The 20,901-nt window shown below is 35.1% G+C and overlaps 1 pseudogene; it reads right to left on the reverse strand.

The window, feature by feature from the left end:
• Nucleotides 1-19,036: 19,036 nt before the first annotated feature.
• Nucleotides 19,037-20,256, reverse strand: LOC100734644 (guanine nucleotide-binding protein G(t) subunit alpha-2-like; annotated as a pseudogene).
• Nucleotides 20,257-20,901: the final 645 nt, after the last annotated feature.

The following is a 20,901-nucleotide window of genomic DNA, read 5'->3' on the forward strand; positions in this document are numbered from 1 at the left end:
AATAAAACAATAAATCCAATCAAAGCAAAACAAAATAATGAAAGTGATACAGGACTAAGCAAAAATCAGCAGTGGCTACCATAATTTATCTTGTTATCTTCAAAATAACTACACATATCTTCAGATATAATCTAATCAAACAAAATATAACAGTTAAGACAAAACAAAACAAAACAATGAAAAGGATGCAGGACACATACTAGCAGCCTGGAGAGATCCTGCACACCCACTGCAGGGCAAGAGAAGCCACACCCAAAGGCTCCACTCCATCAGGGAAAATCTGCAAATACGGCCCTGTGCCTCTCTACTGAGCCTTATCATACATCCTTAGAAGGTGCAAAGCGTAACAAGGGGTGGTTTGCAGGTGCCTGTGGCCAGGGTAAGGAGGGAGCAGGTCAGATACCTCAGCCCCTGCCTGATTCTTACCTGTGCTGTCTACCACTGTCCCACTCTTTGCTCTCTGTCTCTCTATCCTTCAATTCCATAAATATTCTTCAGTCCTTCACCCCTTCTGGTTTTTCTCTATTCTACACTTCCCATAGGAGAGTATCTCTTCAAGATGATGAAACTGATATCTTACTTGATGTATCTAAATAAAAACTGGCAAGAGACCAGAAGAAATATGTATGAGTTTGGGATGGAATCCATGTTAACAATGTTTATGGAAAACAAAGAAAATGCACATACAACCAAAAACATCATGATTATTAAATATAGAAAAATAAAAGTTAAGGAAGACTAATAAAATGCATACATGAACCAAAAACATCCTAATTATAATAATTATGTCTTGAAAACTAAAAACTCGAGGGAAAGTACATACTGTGTACCTCAAAGATGACTGCTCATTATAAGACTGAATAACGCTGCATCTGAGTTATAATGCAGTCAGGAAAAAAATGAGTAAAGAAAAGGGCAAAGCAAATAAAAAAGAGAAAAAGTCTCTTCTTTTTAGTAAAAAGTCAGTAAATCATAAATGAATACAAAAATCAACAACTAGAATAGTAAACCTGCTCTTTAAAAACAGAGTGATGGGGCTGGGGATTTAGCTCAGTGGCATAAGAACCTGCCTTACAAGCAGGCGGTCATGAGTTCGATCCCCAGTACTGATTAAAAAACAAAATAGAAATAGAATGATATTCACCACACACCCAAATAGAAGAAGAAATGGAGGGAAAGGAGATTCCCTCCCCTAAAACTAGCCTTGTAAACTATTTTTGCTTTTAAACTGCATCTATATAGAACTTTGAGTTTAAGAAAATGAGGTAAGTGAGAGGTTGTGAGTTGAATTCCCTGTACCAGAAATCTCCAAACACAGTGAAAAAAAACACAAATTGGGAAAAAATATCTTAGTGAACTGTCCCTCAGACAAAGGACTTCTGTCTAGAACATATAAAGAATTAAAAACATCAGATCCCCAAACTTCAAAGACCCTTTTCAAAAATAGGTATCTGAGATGAATATACATTTCTCAGATTTAAATATACAAATGTCAAATACATACATAAAAAATTGTTCAGCTTCACTACTCATTAGAGAAATGCAAATTAAAACCTCACTGAGATTCCTTTTCATTCCAGAAAGAATGGCCAGGGTAAAGAAAACTACCAACAACAAATGCTGGGCAGACTGTGGGGAAAACAGGTACTCTTCTGCACCATTTGTGGGAAAGCAGATTGGTTCAATTACTGTGGAGGTCACTCTGGAAGTTCCTCAAAAATTGGGATTGGAAGTCCATTAGACCCAGCTATTCCACCTCTGGGCATACTCCCAGAAGAATTCAAAGCATCATACCACAGTGATATATGTGCACCCAAATCTTGGAAATAACCTAAGTTTCCAACAACTGAGGAATGGATAAAAAAGATGTGGTATTTTTATACAGTGGAGTGCTACTCTGCTATAACAATGATCACACTGACATATTTATAGGTAACTGGATGCAACTCCAGACCATACTCATAAGTGAAATAAGTCAAACTCACATGTATAAATACCTTAGAGTCTCTTTAGAGTAAGACATGGTAAAAATAAGATACAAAAAAAAAGCTCATTAAATACAGTGAAAGTCTAACAATCTCCTTAAAGGGGAAAAATAATATCTTAGAGAAAATAAGGAAAAAGAAAATGGAAGGGAAAAGAAAAAATATCTAAAATTATTTAAACACACTTAGGATAGCTAACATGATTGTGCTACAAATTCTATAAGTTCTTGGAACAAAATAGGGGACATTCATAGGATTGAAACAATTATGCATATTGTTGTATGGTGATCTGAGGAACTCTTGAATATCATTATGTAAAATAGCAACTCTCATTATGCTCCTAACATCTTGTTTTGACGGCCTACATTTTCAATGATTTGGCTGTTTACTATTGTTATTTTTTTTTTTTTTTTGCTTTGTTTTATTTCTAGGAACTTGTTTTGTTTTGTTTTTCCCTCTAATACAGAAAGGACAGGTATACATATAGAGATGCGTACAAGCATAGAACTTCTCCTAAGCAGTTTATGAGAAAATGATAAATGAACAGTTACAGTGAAGAAAAAGAGACACTATGATACTCAGTGCTGATTCCATAGCATCATGCTGTAAAATCCAGTAATATTATTATTCTTTGTCCAGAATGATTTTCATCTGTTTTGTATTGTTTAATTTCAACATATATGCTGGGATGGACAGCTATTTTTTTTGTGTGTGTGTGGTATTGCAGATCGAACCCATGACCTCATACTTGTCAGGCAGGTGCTTAAGCCACTGAGTTAATACCCAGCCCAATGGACAGCTATTTTGAAGAAAATGGGAGACATTATGACAGCCATTGTTGATTTCCCTACTGTCTGGTTTTGAAGGCCTAAAATGCCTTCATCATCCTGTTCTGATAAGTTTTATACTATTTTATATTGTATGAATTCATTGTGTCTGAAGATATGTATAATTATTTAGAAGAAATCAAGAGACATTCTGATAGGCAGTGATGATCTCCTGCTGTCTGGCTTTGAAATCTGTGTCTCTTACATTGTTTTCTTTTGACCTGCTTTGTTCTGTTTTGTTATGTTCAGTTTTACCCTCTTTAAAATAAATTTTTTTAAAAAACCCACAATCTATAATATTTTAATTTTCAATCAAACAGCTCAAGGATGGAGAAAGATGTCTGAGAAGGGGACTGGTGTATGACTCTGAGTTCTCAGATGTTGGTGACTGGACAGACAGATTGCTAAGGAAAGGTTGGATTTAAAGGGACAAATAATTAAAACATTTAAAGTTCAGTATTTATGGCAAAAAAGCAGCTAATGACACAAAATTGTGGCGTGTCACTCTGTGGAAGTTCCAAGATGTGAGGACCTCGAAAACCATGTTTCTTCTCTTTGTTGAACCTGTTTCTGGTTCTGCTTGAGAGGGCCACCCATGCTCTCTGAACATTTATGGCTACCGTGCACTCCCCACATACCAGGACACCCATTTGTACCTTAGACACTTCGAAGTATTAAATGAGACCACCTAAAGGAAAACTACATCTCCATAAATATTTTCTCAGATTCTACTCCATGGTTCTTTACTCTCTCTTTCAGTTGCTTGATTCTCAGCAAGATCTGCCCTCACACACTCGATGCCTTTAATAAGTGCTTGATCCTTTCCGATTTGTTCTCTGGCTTCCTCAATGGAATCAAAGGACCTAACAATCTACTGACAGAATCTAAATGGCTAAATATGAGTGAGCATAACTTCATGTGTCCAATTGTCCCTGGATAATAATGAATGGATACCTTCCAGAGATTCTTTTGAATCTCTGTGTATGAATAAAGACGGCTGTCTCTTGGCTTGGGATTGCTGGGTGAGATAGACTGGCAGGGAGGAACTGGGCCAAGGAGGCCAAAGGGAGTGTAGTTAGGGCTCTGTCCTCACACCTAGCCATCTGTAGGCTCTCTGATGACAGCAGGTGTTGGGAGATAGACACTAAATCTGTGTGGAAGAGCTGAGGTTAAATTAAAGCCAAGTATAGCTGTGTTGTTTCCTGAATAATTTGAATCTTCAAGCTGTGCTAAGTGCCTTTGCCCTTTTGCACATGAAAATTACTACATTTTCAGTTTATTTCTATTTGAAATGAAATGGTTTAGCTGATTATAGAGGTGTTGATTCCTCACAAATTCCACTCATTATTTTAGGATAAAATTCCAAAAGTCTCTTTAATAGATAATTGATGCTCCTCTAAGATAACTGAGTATTTTTCCCCTCAAAAATAAAAGCCCTCAAACTTTCAGATGCTTATATATATACCAAGCTCTACCCAGATCAAAAGATAACTGCCAGCAGTTCTCTGTAGGTGACAGACCCATATAAAAGAGGAGGAGACTCAAACTCTTTTCATGGACTTGATTCTCACCAATGTCAAAAAGCAAAAGATAAAAAAAATCTTTCCGCATCATTTTTTGAAAAAATTCGAATTCTAATACCAATTTTCTTCAATTTAATTTTTATTTATTCATTCACCAACTACTGATTGAAAAATCTGTGTGTCCATCAACTACACTGGGTTCAGAGGAACAGAGCAGAGAACAGGACAATAAAGACCCCTGGTGCATACATTCAAGAACGGATGGAGACAGACAATAAAATGGGTGTTTACTTTGCTTTGCAGAAAAGGTCAGAAGAAGTTGATTCTTGTGAATTAATATCATCATTCTATTTGTATTAGTGTAAGAGATGTAGATTTTAAAGTTTTCAATTCAATCTTACTTCTTTCAGATCAGAAAATCAGGTTTAAAAATCTATATTAATCTGTCACCCATACATACTAAACTGTAGTACATTTAATTTCTTTTTCTAAATATTTGAATAGTAGTTAAATGGTAAGAAAGACAAAATTAACCTCCTGGAAAGGTTAGAAGTGTTGTATACCTTTTTATGCCATAAATTACCTAAGGCAATTACAAAATTTCTGCATATCTTAAAAGCACATTTTGGTCTGATCATCTGTGTATAAGAATGGATTTCAAAGGTTTAGCGTTTAAAAAAAAAGCCTCAGCCAAAAGTTTGCCTCTATCACAGTACTGGAAAACAACTACTCCAATCTATTTTTCTAAAAAAAATCCTTTTTTTAGAGTACTATTTTTCTAAAAAAAAATTCTAAAAAAATCACACTTTTCTTGGAAGGTGGATATTGGTAAGAGATACAGTGCTTGAACTGAAGAAGAAATGGTCTACACGCTTTAGATATGCAAAATCATAAATTTTGCCAAGTGGACTAGAAGCTAGAGCAAATCTTTATTTAAAAAATAAAGTCCCTATTAATTGGCCTTTGAAGTAGCCCTGCTTGATGCAAATTATACTACTACTAATTATACTTATATTAGGACTTTTGTTTAGTCTCAAATACAAGGCTTAGTGGATAAAGCTTTAATTGCAGGTTTTCTGCCAAACTGTGACCTAAAATGAATGAATTGGTATTGAGTGGATGCTCCTGACTGTAATTTAATGCTGACACTAATTAGCTAAGAAGAAGGTGTTATAATGAAATCTCCAGCCACGGATGTTTATGTGATTTTACTCAGCTGCAACGGATGGGACCTCCTTTTCCTGTACTTTCTATGTACCATCTCTGAAAAAGGAGAAAGTGTGAGTCAAAAAATACTGACTGCTTTACTCTGATAAATCTCTGGACAGTGAAGGCCTTTGTTTAAAATTAGCTGTGAACCCCCACTGTCTCACTCTTTAACTGACTCTGGAGTCAGCCCAGTGCAGGGCACTATAAATGGATTCATGTGTCTTGATTAATGCTTTCTTTTGTAAGCAGACTTTAAGCATAGAGCCCTGACACACGGGGATGCCCTGTTCTAAGGATTAATCGTTATATCAAAAGTATATTCAAGACATCCCGTTTTTGTGCAGTTGTGTGCTTTCCTTTTTGAATTTCAAAATCTCTTCGAATAAATAAGAAAAAGGAGCCCTATTAGCAGAATCAAGTTCTATTGTTAGAAACTTCCTGTGTAAATAAGGTATCACTCCTCAACATCTGACTACTTTCTAAAACAAAAGAAATCATCGCTGTAATTTCAAATTGAAGACTTTTCTTTTTGGCTCTTAAAAATTGCTTTGGAAAAGGAGGTATACATCTAAGCAATCCTGCTGTGTCTTTAGGTTGAGAAAATTTGCTGGATGGAATGGAAGTTTTTGTATCAAATAGTTTAATGTTAGCTGCCAGCAATGTATCCAATTGTAACTGGTCTTACAACCAAACACTGAAAATGCATGAGAAGACATATTCTCCAACCACCATGCCAAAGTCGGCAGTGTCTGAAGGTCGCTAGGCTATGACATGAAAAAAATTAGGGCAAAACAGGATCTCATGAAGATAAAACTGAAAATGATATGCGAATACCCATTCACTCTGTTCTACGCTTTAGTTTAGAAAGGAACTGTTGATATGAGAATTTTGTCACTTCAATTGTTCCTCATCAACTGGAAACAAATCTTCCTTTCAAATGTTTTACATTGTCTCTTTACTCAGCTTTGTAAAATGTTGACATAAATTAAATCTCTGTCTACTCTATTCCAGGTAGAAGCAAAAATAAGACTTGCTGGTAAAAACTACTATGTAACAACTTCACTACCCTAGAAAGGAGCAATTTTACCTAAGATTAGTAGGGTACCTTAGTCCATTTTCAGTAGTAAAATACAGGGTGGGAGCAGATTGAAAAATAGACAAGAGGCTCAGATGATTCTCCAAATTACCTATCCTATATTTTCAAAAATGTTTTATATATGCTAATTTTATCATTTGTACTACTAGTTTCTCTTAATTCATTGAAAATAAAGCTTTATGCTAAGGCGTGTTTCTTTCATTGTAAGAATCATTTTTGTCAATGTGTTATATTCTGAGTGACTATGCTAAAGACAATGATATGGTATTTTAACTATTGTTAATCTCATTACTGTATATGAAATTTTTATTTTTTCATGAAATACAAAACACTAATTATAGTAAATGTTACATACTATTAGTCTGTCTTAAAATATTCCCTTTCACTTCAAGAATATCCTGTCATTCTTGCCTTTTTTTTTTTTTTTTCAGACAGACTTTTACTGTGTAGTTCAAGCTGGCCTTGAACTCAATTTGGAACCTAGGCTGGCCTAGAACTCACAACATCCTACCGATCCTGTGTGCCAGGATACAGGTGTATTCCACCATGTCTGGCCTAGTCTTGCCACTTTCTGGAGCAGTTTAGGAAGTTCTCTTTCATGTCTTTATGAAGTGTGATAAAAAATATGGTGATTGGTGCTGCGATCCAATGGAAAAGCAGGATCATAAAAACATTATGGTGTGTCCTTGTCCACCTTATGTCCTTGGATCCATATTGCACAACTTCTGAATCTTTCCCAGAGGCAATATTACCCTGAATCATAAACATTTTTAACCTATTCAGGAACCAGAGGCAGCAGAGAAACTAAATTTTCACATAAAAGAACTTCCAAAACTGCTTCAAAAGTGACAAAAACCATTGGATAAATGTGTCCAAAGCAAGGGGACTTATTTTGTGGGGGATAGCAATGTATTTTTACTGTGATAATTTTTTTAAAAATATACACTATATTGTTCTCCCAAATCTCAAGGCAAGATGCAAGAATTCTGTGTAGAAAATCACTTATTAGTGTGTATTCATCTCAAATCAAATGGCAAACAAATGCATGAAAATATGTTCAACATCAATGATCATTTGAGGGATGCAAATTAACACAATATAAAGGGCCAAGGATTTAGCTCAGCAGCATAAGTGTCTGCCTGGCATGTGAGGTCAATCCCTGGTACAAAATCAAACAAACAAACAAACAAACAGACAATAAAAATGGAGAATCCATCTTCCCCCAGAAAAAATGATTATCATCAAAAAATCAACCAACAACAAGTGCTGGAGGGGCTGTAGGAAAAAAAGAAACACTTCACCGTTGGTGAGAGTACAGACTGGTACAACCACTGTGGAAATCAGTGTAAAAATTCCTCAAAAAAACTAGGATTAGAGGTTCCATTCTACCCAGGTATTCCCCTTCTGAGTATTTTCACAGAAGAATTAAAATCATCATAACTCAGCAATATATGTGCATCCATGTTTATAGCAGCACAGTTTGTAATAGCTAATTCTTGGAAACAACTCAAATTCCCATCAAGATAAACTGAAGGCTTTTATAGGCAAATGGATGCAACTTGAGACCACACATGAGTGAAATTAATCAGACTCACATGTGTAAACATCTTTTTGTCTCCCTAGTATAAGAAACTGAAAGAATAAATAAGAACAAAATAATACAATAGATATTGTAAAAGGGAAAGACACTACTCAAAAGAAAAGAACAACTGGGATGGGGAAAGGAGAAAAGCAAGAAGGGAAAAAAATGCAAGGTAGTTAAGATAGTTGTACTACTCAGTCTATTAGTTCATTGAAAGGAATAGTTACTGCTTGTATTGCTTGATCAGTTTCACATACCTATATCTGGTAATCCCCACAACTATTTTGAAGATAACAATATGCAATATAATAACCATTGGTAATTTCCTATCATCTTGCTTTGAAATTTTGTAGAAATTGCGAATATAAGTGTTAAGTAGAGAAGTTTAACTTTTTAAAGTTTTTTTTTCTTATTTTTTAAAACAAAGAATAATAATAAAGGAAAATTTTTCTGTAATTTTAATTAATTCTAGTTAGTTTATCAGTCGTTTTAGCCTATATACAGTCTATGTTTGCATAATTTAACTTGGGTTTCCAGAATATGATTTCTCTATGTGCTCACATGAAATAGACAAATGCATACCCCGGTGCTGAGGATGATCTGGCTATTTGCTACTGTTTACTGGTGATTCCTGCATGGTTTTAAGTACTCTATATGATCATCTATTTATGAAGTAAAAACTTACTACAGTAAAAAGGCTTTCAGTGTAATGCAAGTGAAAACAATGATCAGTCAATAGAAAAATTCACAGTGACCCATCTCTCTTGTCTTTGCAACTGGAGCCTCACACAGGCAACACAATCCCTGATGAAAGGACCATAAAAATTAGTGACCAGCAAGTAAAAGTCACATGGAAAGTCCTACTTCCTTTGGAAAATAAGGGTCAAATAAGCAAAGAAAATTCCAAGAATATGGAGCGAGGAGACATACATTAATCCCCAGTGGGAAAAAAGGAGAGCCTAGCTCTGGTCTCATCATGAATTCATGGTTGCAGACCTCTCTTGAGCATGCTTGCCATTCTCTGTGTCAAGGGATTTGTGAGTCAAGAATCAACCAGAAACTGAAGAAAGAGTTTAAAAGAGATAATACCTCTTTTGAAAAATACCGGTGGGTCATTACAAAGAATTAAAAATTGGGAGTGTGTGTGTGTGTGCGTGTGTGTGTGTGCATTTTCACAGATCTACAACACTATCACACTTTCAGATTGTAAAGTTGAAGATCTTAGCACCATATATCTAAGGCTTATCCTCTAAAGGGCAATAGTTATTGAAGTGCCTTCTCTGTAAGATTTCAGAATCAAAGTTGGTAATAGGATGAGGCTAGTGACTTAATACAATAGCCAGGAAAGCACCATCACAAAACAGGACAAGGGTGTCTTTGAAAGAAAATGCACCTGTCTTTTATCCTACATGCAGTTGGCCGAATAATGACCTCCAAAGATATTCAGGCCCTAATCCATACCTCATCAATATTTCCTTAAATGGCAAAAAGGAATTTTGCTGATATGATTAAATTAAGAATTCTCCAATAGAGAGACCCCTCTGGATTTTCCAGGTGGGCTTTAAATGAAATCACAAGTATCCTTATAAGAGGGAGACAGAGGGAGATTTGGCAAAAGAAGAGGAGGACCTCTAATGACAGAAGCCAGAGCTGGAGTGACATAAAGAAGAAAGAATCGAGTCAAGGAATGGAGCTACTACTTGATGCTGGAGGTCTGAAATGGATTCTACCACATCCCCCATCACATCATCACTTCCACAGAAGCCAGCCTGGCTACACCTTGACTTGACCTAGTGCAAATGATTTTAGATTTCTGGCCTCCAGAAAGTTAAGAGAATAAGTTTATGTTTTTGTAAGGCACTAAGCTTGTGGTGATATGTTATAATATCAGTGAGAAATTAATATAAATCTCCTTGGGTTTTAAATTATTATTAGGCAGCCAAAAGCTTAAGAAATGCAAAATGAAAAATCAGGCATTTTTTATTTTTAAAGAGAATAAGGCCAATCAAAATAACACAGAAAAAAAGCCAATCAGAACAGACCAGCGTAGGTGACACAGGACTTCGAAACAATACGAAATCAACAATGGTTACTATATTTTGTTGTCTTCAAAATAGCTTCAGATTATTTAAGACATAGTAAAAATCAAAACAGAGCAGGATACAACCAGTAAAAGCAAAATAATTGATGCAATAAATGACTTCAAAATAAGATAATAGTAAATCCAAAATGGCTACCATAATATATCTTGTTATCTTTGAAATAGCTGCCCATACCAACAGGTATAAAAACAAAAACAAAATAGAATAAAATCCAACCCCCAAAAATAATAAAAATCATATAGAATTTCAATACAAGATAATAGGGAATTAACAGTGGCTACACCTTCAGAAGGAGATTCCCCCATAGATTTTGCACTGCATATTGCTATCTTCTGAACAGATGATCAGACTACCAGCTTTAGACCTGCAAAGTCAGTGAAGCACTAAATACTATAAGCATTAAGTTGTATTTTACTTCAATAGTTGTCATCTCAGCCTGTTTCTCAGGATCAGCCAGTCACTTATGGCATGGGACAGTGGAGAGGGCATGGTTGAGTCTTGTTTCCCAGCATGGGCACTAAGAGAGGCTGGTGTCCAACCCTCCCCCTAGTAGTCTGTGTATGGTGCTGATTCCCAGGGAGGGCTTGTTTCTTGATGTCTTCTTGTTCTCCTCCACCATAGTCCACAAATGTGCTGATTCCAAAACAGCCCAGTTTGTAGAACAAAGTTTAACAATCTAAATCTAAAGCACTCACACAATAAGTAATTTATAAGAGCTAGGTGGATTAATGCAATAAAATAGCACCACAGTCCTAGAGTTAATCTGTCTCATATATGGTTAAAACCATAATGTGGGAAAGGCAGGGCTGAGAACTCTGGTTTCCTATTCCTTCTTAGTATTTCTATCCTGAATTTTACAATGCTTTTCTTATTTCACTACTAAAGAAAAAAATAGACATTTTGACAGTGCTTTGATTCCTGCAGGCATATTGTGCTATTTTGCTAGCTATGGCTAAGTGTCATCCCAACACTCTTCTGTAGCCTCACACTGCAGGGGTAGATACTTGGGAGTCACATTTCTCAGAATCCCTTACCAGCAGGGCTCCAGGTGAGATTCCATTGAAGAGGAGAACTCCTGTGAGGTTTAGAAGGCAGAAGGGGGCAGATTCTGTTCTTCCCCACACAACAGTCCAGGCTTCTGCAGCAAAGCAGCTACAGGCTCTTTGTGATTTATGGTTAGGCCTCAAGGGAAATGAAGGCAACCACTTTCCAGGTTTCCCAGAGGACATTTACCTACTGCTTTCTTTTCTCCCAATCATTCTTACAGATTTTTGAGTTCTTTGCAAAACTTATTTTCTTAATAAAAATCCTGGAAATACCTAATTTCTATATTTCTTACTGAATAAATTTATGTAAATAATTTATACAAATATAATTTATATAAGTAATGCATACAAATTAGAAATGACATAAATAAAAAGCTATAAACTTAACTCTCCTGCCAAATGTGATAGCACAAGGCTGTATGTCAGCACCTCAAGAGTCTAAAGCCAGAGAATCTCAATTTTGAGCCCAAGCTGGGAAAATTAGCATGTTTCTATCCAAATAAAAAAAGTTAAAATGGATAGGGGTGTAGCTTAGTGAGAAGGCCTAGGCTTCAATCTACAGTACTGTTTTTTCAAAAAAGAAAAGGAATTGTCCTATTTTTAAGATATCTAGAGCTATACTTCTCAAAGTAACTTTAAAAGATGATGACATATTGTTTAAACTTCCCAAATACTTATAAAATATTATGATTTAGAATAAGAAAAGGTTTGTTTGTCAAGGTCTTGGGATTATGCATGTGTAAAGAATAGTATGGATATGAAGAAGTTCAGGTTGAAGAGTCGCCTTGTAAATAATGCTTTAAACAGTTCCATTTGTTCAGTCTTACACTACTGGACCAGATGATGAGCAGCCTGAGCCCTTGCACTGGGGAGGAAACAAAGGACATTTGAGTGGCATCTTGCTTTTTTTCTGTCTCTCTTGAGTAATCTTGACCACTTCTGAAGAACTTAGTTTTTAATTTCTTCTCTAAGGTATCTGATACTATAAAACTTAATCTGTTGTCCATACCCTCAGTAGGGCTAACCTCCAAATTATCATCCTGGCAGTGAAACAGCAATTGAAATGTAATTCACATACTGTAAAATTCACCATTTGAAAGTATGTGTAAGTAGGCATTTGGTATCGTCATAGAGTTTGCAAAAGTCACTGCTAGCCCTAGAACTCTCTCGTCACCTTTATAAAAGCAAATCTTGTGTTTACAAGCAGTCACAGCCCATTCTACTCTGCCTTTTGCAACTGTGGCTCTACTTTCAATGTAATTAATTTGTCCATTCTGGACATTTTACACAAAAAAATCATAATGTAAGTGTTCTTTGAGTGGCTTCCTAGCATAGTTTGTTCAAAGTTCATCCATGATTTAGCAAGTATCTGTGTCTGGTTTCTTATTATTATCAAATAATATATTGTTATATAATTGTGTCACATTTTGTTTATCTGTCAGTTGATGGATAATGGAGTTGCTTCCACTTTTCAGCTATTATAATAAATACTTCTATGAAGATGTGGTCAGATTTTTCTATGGACATGTTTTCAGTTACCTTGGGTGTATAGGTAGGAGTAGATTTCTGAGTCATATGTTACCTCTAAATTTGTTTCTACAATGCTAAGCTGTTTTCCAAAATGATTGCCCCATTTTACAATCCCACCAATGTTGTACCAAAGCTATGGTTTCACTGGCAACACTTACTCTTTTCCTACTTAAAAAAAAATAATGGATGTCCCAGTAATTTGAAAAGTGGTGTCTCAGTGTGGGTTTAACTACCATTTCTTTAATGACTAATAATGTTGGGCATTTTCTGATATGCATATTTTAATATACTTTGGGAAAATGTCTGTTTATCTAAATCTTTTATCCATAGTTTATTTTAGTTTTTATTTGTTTTGTATTAAAGGGGATAATTCTGTATTTTGGACCAAATAAATGATCACTATCAAATATTTAAATGCACGATTTACAAATATTTCCCTAAGTATATGGGTGGTACTTCTGAGTCATACAGCAAGCCCTTCATCCCTATTGTTAATTCCTTGTAGGTTTCATTGAAGCACAGAAGGTTTTCATTTCAATGAAGTTAAATTTGTCTATTTTTTCTTTTGTTACTTGTGCTTTGACATCATATCTATAAGAAAGTTACATAATAAAAAATTACTTGTTTTTTATAAGAATTTTATAGTTTTAACATTTACATTTAGATATTTGATTCACTTTTATTTCATATTTGTACACAGTAGTATAATGTAGGGATCTAGATGCCTTTTTTTTTAATGCAGATTACTAGTAATCCTAGAAGCATTTGTTGAAATCTATTTCTTCTCCCATTGAGTTTTCTTGGTACCCCTATCAAAGTAGATTGATCATAAAATTGAGCTTATTTCTGGCTTCTCAAATATGTTGCATTATCTATATGTTTATATTTCCATCTGTGCCAAATTGTCTTTGCCACTACCACTTTGTGGCAAATTACAAATTAAGTATCCAGATGTTCTGGTTCATGTCTGTACTCTCAGCAATCAGGAGGCAGAGGCAGGAGGATCACCATGTGTTTGAGGTCAGCCTGAACTACAGAGTGAGGCCCTATCTCAAAATAAATAAAATACAATTAAAGCAAGAAATGTTAATCTTCCAAATTAGTTCCCTTGCAATGTTATTTTGAACACTCTTGGTGTTTCAGATTCCCATGTAAATTTTAGGATTGTCTTAAAATTTTTGCAAATGAGTCAGCTGAGATTTTGTTGGGGATTGCAATGAATCTATACATCAATATAAGAAGTAGTGATATTTGAACATTAAGTTTTCAATAACTATGAGATCCTGTTAGGTCTTCTTAATTTTTCTCACATTTTTGTAGTTTTCAGAGTATAGTCCTATATCTCTTTTTTTAAAAACTTCTATTGTATTTCTTTTGATGCTATTTGAAATGGACTTATTCTCTTGACTTCATCTTTATATTGCCTCTTGCTAAAATATAGAAATATGAACAACTGATTTCTATAATGCTGATACAGTATCTTGAATTATAATAAACTTGTTAGCTTTAGTAACATTTCAGTGGATTCCTCAAGATTTTTGATATGTAAGGTGATGTTAATCAGGTATAGTGGTATGTGCCTGTGCATGCACTCCAGCACACTGAGAAACTGAGACAAAGGGATCACAAGTTCAAGCCCAACCTCACAACTCAGCAACTTAGCAAGGCTTAGTCTCAAGCGAAAATAGAGTGCGGAGCTGTCTATACTAAAGACTATAGTAGAGGATAGATATATTTGTAGAAATTCACACATGGGTTTTTTTTTTAATTTAAATTATTTACGGGAACAGATTATATAATGCAAGATGTAAGGAACAGATACTCTGAGGAAGAGATGCTGAGAAACCTGAGGCTTATTTTGTAGCATTATAATATAAATTCTAGCAGTCTATTGTTCGCTGCTTAGAATGACATTGGACTGTTGAGTTCAATTTCAGCATATGTAGAGATGGGGACAGCTATCACAAAGAGAATGAGAGATGCGATGGTAGTTACTATTGTCTTCCCTAATTTGGAACTTGAGGACCTAAAAAGACTTCATCATCCTGTAATGATTTGATTAGTTCTATAATATGCAATAAGTATATAAAGTGGGTGAAGATAGGGACAACTATTTGTAAGAAACTAGAGACAGTTAGATAATGAAGATCTCCAGTGGACTTGCTTTGAAATCTGTATTTCTTTAAATTGTTTTTTTTTAATGTTCTGTTCTGTTTTGATATGTTTAATCTTACCCTCTTTGAGATGTAAAACAAATATGTAGGACTGATAACCATATTACTGAGCTTTTGTTCGATCATAGAGCAGAACGGTTTGTAGGGTCACTTTTTGAATGTCATTCTAAATACTTTAATTCTATAACCTGAACAGCTATTTCTAAGATGACAATGTGTAACTTATCAACCAGCAATTTCTTACTGTTTGTTTTTCTGTAACTTTGTATTATTTCTAACCTTTTTTTTTATCTCCATGTATTTTTTTGTTTCCTTTTCTTTAAATAAAAAAAAAAAGAAAAAGAAAAGAAAATAGAGCGCGGGATATAGATCAGTATAAAGGCCCTGGATTCAATCCTCCACACTGAAAAAAAAAAAAAAATCAAGGAAATTGTTGTCTTCAAATAAGAATACTTCTGTTCCTTCCTTTCCAATCTAGATGACTTTTACTTATTTTATTATTTCATTTATTTTTCTTGCCACGTAACCTATCAATAACTTCCCATTCATTACTAAAGTGGTTAAAAAGTATGTCCAGTTTCCTTCTCCCCGGTATTAAGGGGGGAAATCAGCATTTTTACATTAATATATTAACCGTGTTACTTGTGGATTCTTCATAGATGGCTTTTATCATTTAGGAAATGTCCCTCTAATCTTACTTTTCTGAGTGGTTTTTAAATCATGAAATGGTGTTGAATTTCAACAAATTCTTCTCAACCTTTGAGAATATGGTGATGTGATTTTTCTAAGTATATTAATACCATGTAGTATCTTAATTTTAGATATTAAGCTTATTTTGTATTTTTGAGCCACAATCTAAAATAATATATTTTATATTCCTGGCTTCAGTTTGTTAACATTTTTTGAGAGATTTTAAAATCTACATTAATAATGAATATTGGTTTGTAGTTTTCTTTTCCTCATGCTTTTGTCTGACTTTGCTATTAGGTTGATAGTGACTATACACAATGAGTTAGAAAGTATTCTTATGGCTGATAATGAAATATCACAAAATGGGTAGCTTAAAATAAGAAAAAGTTTTGCTCGTATACTTTTGAAAGCCAAAAGTTCAAAATCAGTTTTGCTGAGCCAGAATCAAGGTATAAACAGAGCTGTGCTTACCTTAGAGATTCCAGAGGCAAATTCTCTCGCTGCGTCTTCCAGTTTTTGATAGTTGCTAGAATTCATTGACTTAGAGCTTCAGCATTCTATTCTCTATCTCTGATATTATCTAGTCTCTTTACTCATAGGTCAATTTTTATTTTCCATTTACTTTTTGTTTTAGTTCAGTAGTTTGTGTCTTTTAGTAATTTGTCCTTTTCATATTAGTTACCTAATTATTGCCATGTAGCCATTTGTGTATTCCCTTGTAATCTTACTTCATCTCCTCAAAGTCAAAATTATTTCTTCTCCTTTATGTCTTGTTTTAGCAATTTGAGTCTTATATTCTTTTCTAGAGTAGTCTAGCTAACAGTCCTCCAACTTTCTTGATCTCTAAGGAATCAAAAGTTTGTTTTTTTTAAATTCCCTGTTATTTTTCTATTCTCTATTTTATTTATTTTTCATCCACCTAAATCGCTTACAGGGGGAGAGAGACACAGACAGACAGACAGATACACACACACACACACACACACACACACACACACACAGAGAGAGAGAGAGAGAGAGAGAGAGAGAGAGAGAGAGAGAGAGATTCCCTGAAGATAATGAATTTTTCTGTATATCTAAAATGCATCAATACAATAAAAGAATAAAAGAAGATAATGAATTTATCCAAGAATGTATATTGCAACGTGAGTATGTGTGGGCATATCCAAGGAAACAAGGGAAAACAAAGTTTTTTTAAAGAGAAAACCGCTTGCATGAAATTTTTGGAAACAATTATCCTTGGCCATAAGGATAAACAAGAAGGACTGAATCAGTCCCAGTTTGTACTGGCAGTTGCTGAGCAATGTCTTTGCAGAGTTTTTTTTTTTTTTTTTTTTTTTTAGTTTTAGTTTGTTTGTGTTTGTGTTTTTGTTTTGTTTTATTTTGCTTTGTTTTTAAGGTTGTGGTTGTCTTTATGGAAAGTTCTGGTTCTGGCAGAGTCCTTTGTAATAGCTCTCGTGATGAGGTATGAGAATCTTTCCACTAAATCTCTTGGCTTTATTTATTTACATTTTTTACAGTTCAACACAAGTGACTTCATTTTGACTCTTCACTCCCATCGCCCTCCATGGTGCCGAGAATGAAACCAGGGCTTTTAACTCTTTCAGCAAGTACTCTAACACTATGACTTTCACACTACCCTTATCTTTATTTCTTCATGTGGATTCAAGTTATTCTCCTTTCAGTTCAGCTGAAGAACTGTCATTAGTACTTTTTGTAAGAAGGAACTGCTAGCAAAGAATTGTATTCATTTTTATTTATTATTGTATTGTCTTAATTTGTCCTTCACTATAAAGGATGGTAACCTTGGTTGACTCCTTTGATCTCCCTAGTTTCTGCTATGAATTTAGCTGATAATCATAATAAACATACCTTGCACATCATGCCTTCCTTCTCTCAAGCTATCTGCATTCTGTCTTCCTGCTTGCCTTTTCAACCTGTGATTAGAATATGTCTATTAGAATCTCTTAGAAGTTTTTAACTTGAGGATTCTGAATGCTTAGACTTTGATATTCAGATTTTGATACTCATCCAATTGGATAAATTTTAGATATCTTTTCCTCAAACATTCCTTTGATCCCCTTATTCTCTTTCCCTAAAAAATCCCATTAAGTGTTGATATTTTATGGCATGCTAAATGTCTCTTAATCTTCTTCCACTCTTCCCCTTCCTCCTTCTCCTCTTCTATCTCCTTTCTCTCTCTTTCTCTTACTACTAATTAGACTGGAAAGTCTCAATTGACCTATCTTTAAGAAACAGGAGAGTGAGAATAGGGTTAAAACACTGAAAGCCTCATGGATTTATCAATATTTAGGCTTTGAGAGGAGGATAATAAATGTTCCTCAAATTATTACAACTTTTGGTTAATTTCAAGATTTCTAAAAATATTAATTTTAAGAATGTTTGACAATATTCTCACTGCTTTTATAGTGGAATGGATTAGCTAGTGTTCTTGCTCCATTATTCGACCACACTAAATTAAAAGAATCTGTAACCTGAAATTACACCACCAAGTTCTGTCCTATTCTCTTTGGCTTAGAAACCACCTTGGGTCTCTTTTGTGATCCCCAATACTTTTTTAAAAAACTTTTATGGCCTTTATTTATGCAATGAAAATTAAAAGATATGCATACCAAATTAAAGAGAGGCAAAGATTCTGTAACAGAGAATTTAAGTCTATGCTCAAGAGCATTGTTTTCTCTCCCTGAGATATAGTGGTAATCACAAGGTATCAAAAAGTAAAAGAACAATGAATACTAATATATTGCTGGGATATACTATCTCAGTTTGTTAGTGTTCACTAATCTGTAATATATATAGCTGGAATATTAATTTATGTACATCTTGGATTATCCTCTCCTATAGTCTGCCTGCCCCCTTCTACCCTAGTACTCTTGTCTTCATATATTTTAACTAAGAGACTTATTTATGTGTAAGAGTGATTCCCAATAGATACAACATAAAAAAAAAATTACCAGTTTTCTCTTATCCTCGCTTATGTAAGATAAAGGACTTGAAACCCTGCAAAACTTCATTGAGAATTGTTTGGAGTGCTGGTCTTTCCTGGCTTCAGCCTAGCCATGAAATGTTGCACAGGTCACTTTCAGTCTTCTATCCCTTGTGTGTTTGTCTGAAGTTGTACTAAGATGTTCCTTTCAATTGTGATAGCCTGTGCTTCTGATTAAGTAGGAATATGTATGAAGATGCTTTGTGATGCTCTTATGATTGATTCACAAGATTACATTGCATTGCAAAAAGGTAAATATCCTGTGGCAGCAGCACCAACAAGTGTATTCATTGTAGCTGGTGGTCTTTTCACATTACTTTCCCCCACAGTTACTTGAAGACCTGAGGAGTTATGTAGATTAGAAGATCCCACAGTCCTTGAGATTTTCTTTGATGATAATATCTGTAACTGCATCAAATACAAATTTGACATTCTGTGTATCTGTAGCACATATCATGTGACTGTAGATTTCTTTGACATCTTTTCGCATATTGAGATCAAGGAACTGCCTCTTGATATAATTCCATGCATCCTCATAGGAGTTGTTCCCGTCATACTCTGGGAAACAGATACTGAGATGGACTTGAATTTTTCCTCGAAAAGGTCCTTCTTGCTGAGAAAGAGGACAATGGAAGTAGCAGCAAAGAACTTATGGTTACATATGCTGTTGAACAGATGCAAAGACTCATGCATACGATTAACCTCAACATCTTCTACCAACACCATGTCATAGGCACTGAGGGCTGCACAGAAAATGATGCAAGTGACACCCTCAAAGCATTGGATCCACTTCTTTCTTTCTGATCTTTGCCCTCCTACATCAAACATCCTGAAATTCAGATCTTTGACAAAAAACTTTGTTTCGATGATGCCTGGTTTTGACTCTAGATCGTAGCACATCTTGCTCATTAGGGAGGTAGTTAGGATCTGTAATCCCGTCCAGTTGGTTCAGGTAGTAAGACGCTGAGTCATTGAGCTGATACTCTGCAGCTCTATCAAAGCAGGCTTGCACACCGCCATCCTTCCATAATTTCCTGATGAATTCCACCAGCTCAGGAGGCATGGTACCCTCCTCAGTTGAGTCAGCCAGGTTGTTGAGCTGTCGCCCATAATCCACACAGCCTGGATCAGCATAGTCAATGCCCAGTGTAGACATGGCACGGATGATAGCCAAGATGGACTGTAACACATTCCCGTAGATGACAGACTTGAACTCTAGGCATTCTTCTGGTGAATAGCCATCCTGGTGAATGATCTTCATCTGCTTGATGATAGTACTTTTTCCTGACTCCCCAGCACCCAGCAACAGCAGCTTGACAGTCTTGGCTTCCTTGTCCACATCCTCCTGCAACTTCTTTTCTAGCTCCTTGTAACTCTTGGCCAGCTCTTTGTCCTCTGCACTGATTCCACTCCCCATCTCTGTTGTCTTCTCAGCTACTTCCTCAGGCTCTTAACACGTCTGTAAATTTCTTGGCTGAGACTCCCTATTCCTGATCCCCAATACTTTGTGTTATTGGTATGATTTTGCTGTAGCAAGAATAGAAAATAAAAACCAAAGACATTCATTTTTCATTCTTGTTTCTTAGCAATGAGGAAGAAAATCTAGGAAAGAAGCAAAACAGAAAAAGCTATATTCAGATAGGTTTCCCACTTCTAGAGCTATCAGGTTTTAAAATGAAATTTTGCCCAAAACATATTTTATTTATATCACTGATATATATCACAGCCCAAAACTGTGACTAAACCAAACTTTCTGTGTATAATTATATATAATATGCACAACATAAATAGTAGGTCTATGCAGGGTTAAATTGGTATACAACCAAAGGCATGATAAAATTTAGGTGGTAATTATAGTAGGATAGTCTCCAGTGACATGAAAATTTGCTACATTTTGCATCAGTTAAAAAATAAACTATAATTGTAATAGCTCAACAGCTCAATGTTGCCTACATGTGTATGCACAAACACACACATACACACACATATATATAATATATCTATATCTATATCTATATAAATATATATATCAATGTCCACACTGGACATTGACTATGCTGATCCAGGCTGTGTGGATTATGGGCGACAGCTCAACAACCTGGCTGACTCAACTGAGGAGGGTACCATGCC

The sequence above is a fragment of the Cavia porcellus genome, unplaced genomic scaffold, assembly GCF_034190915.1.
Source record: "Cavia porcellus strain 051 isolate PalLab524CR breed Dunkin Hartley unplaced genomic scaffold, mCavPor4.1 scaffold_1, whole genome shotgun sequence".
In the NCBI taxonomy this organism is placed as follows: Eukaryota; Metazoa; Chordata; class Mammalia; order Rodentia; family Caviidae; genus Cavia; species Cavia porcellus.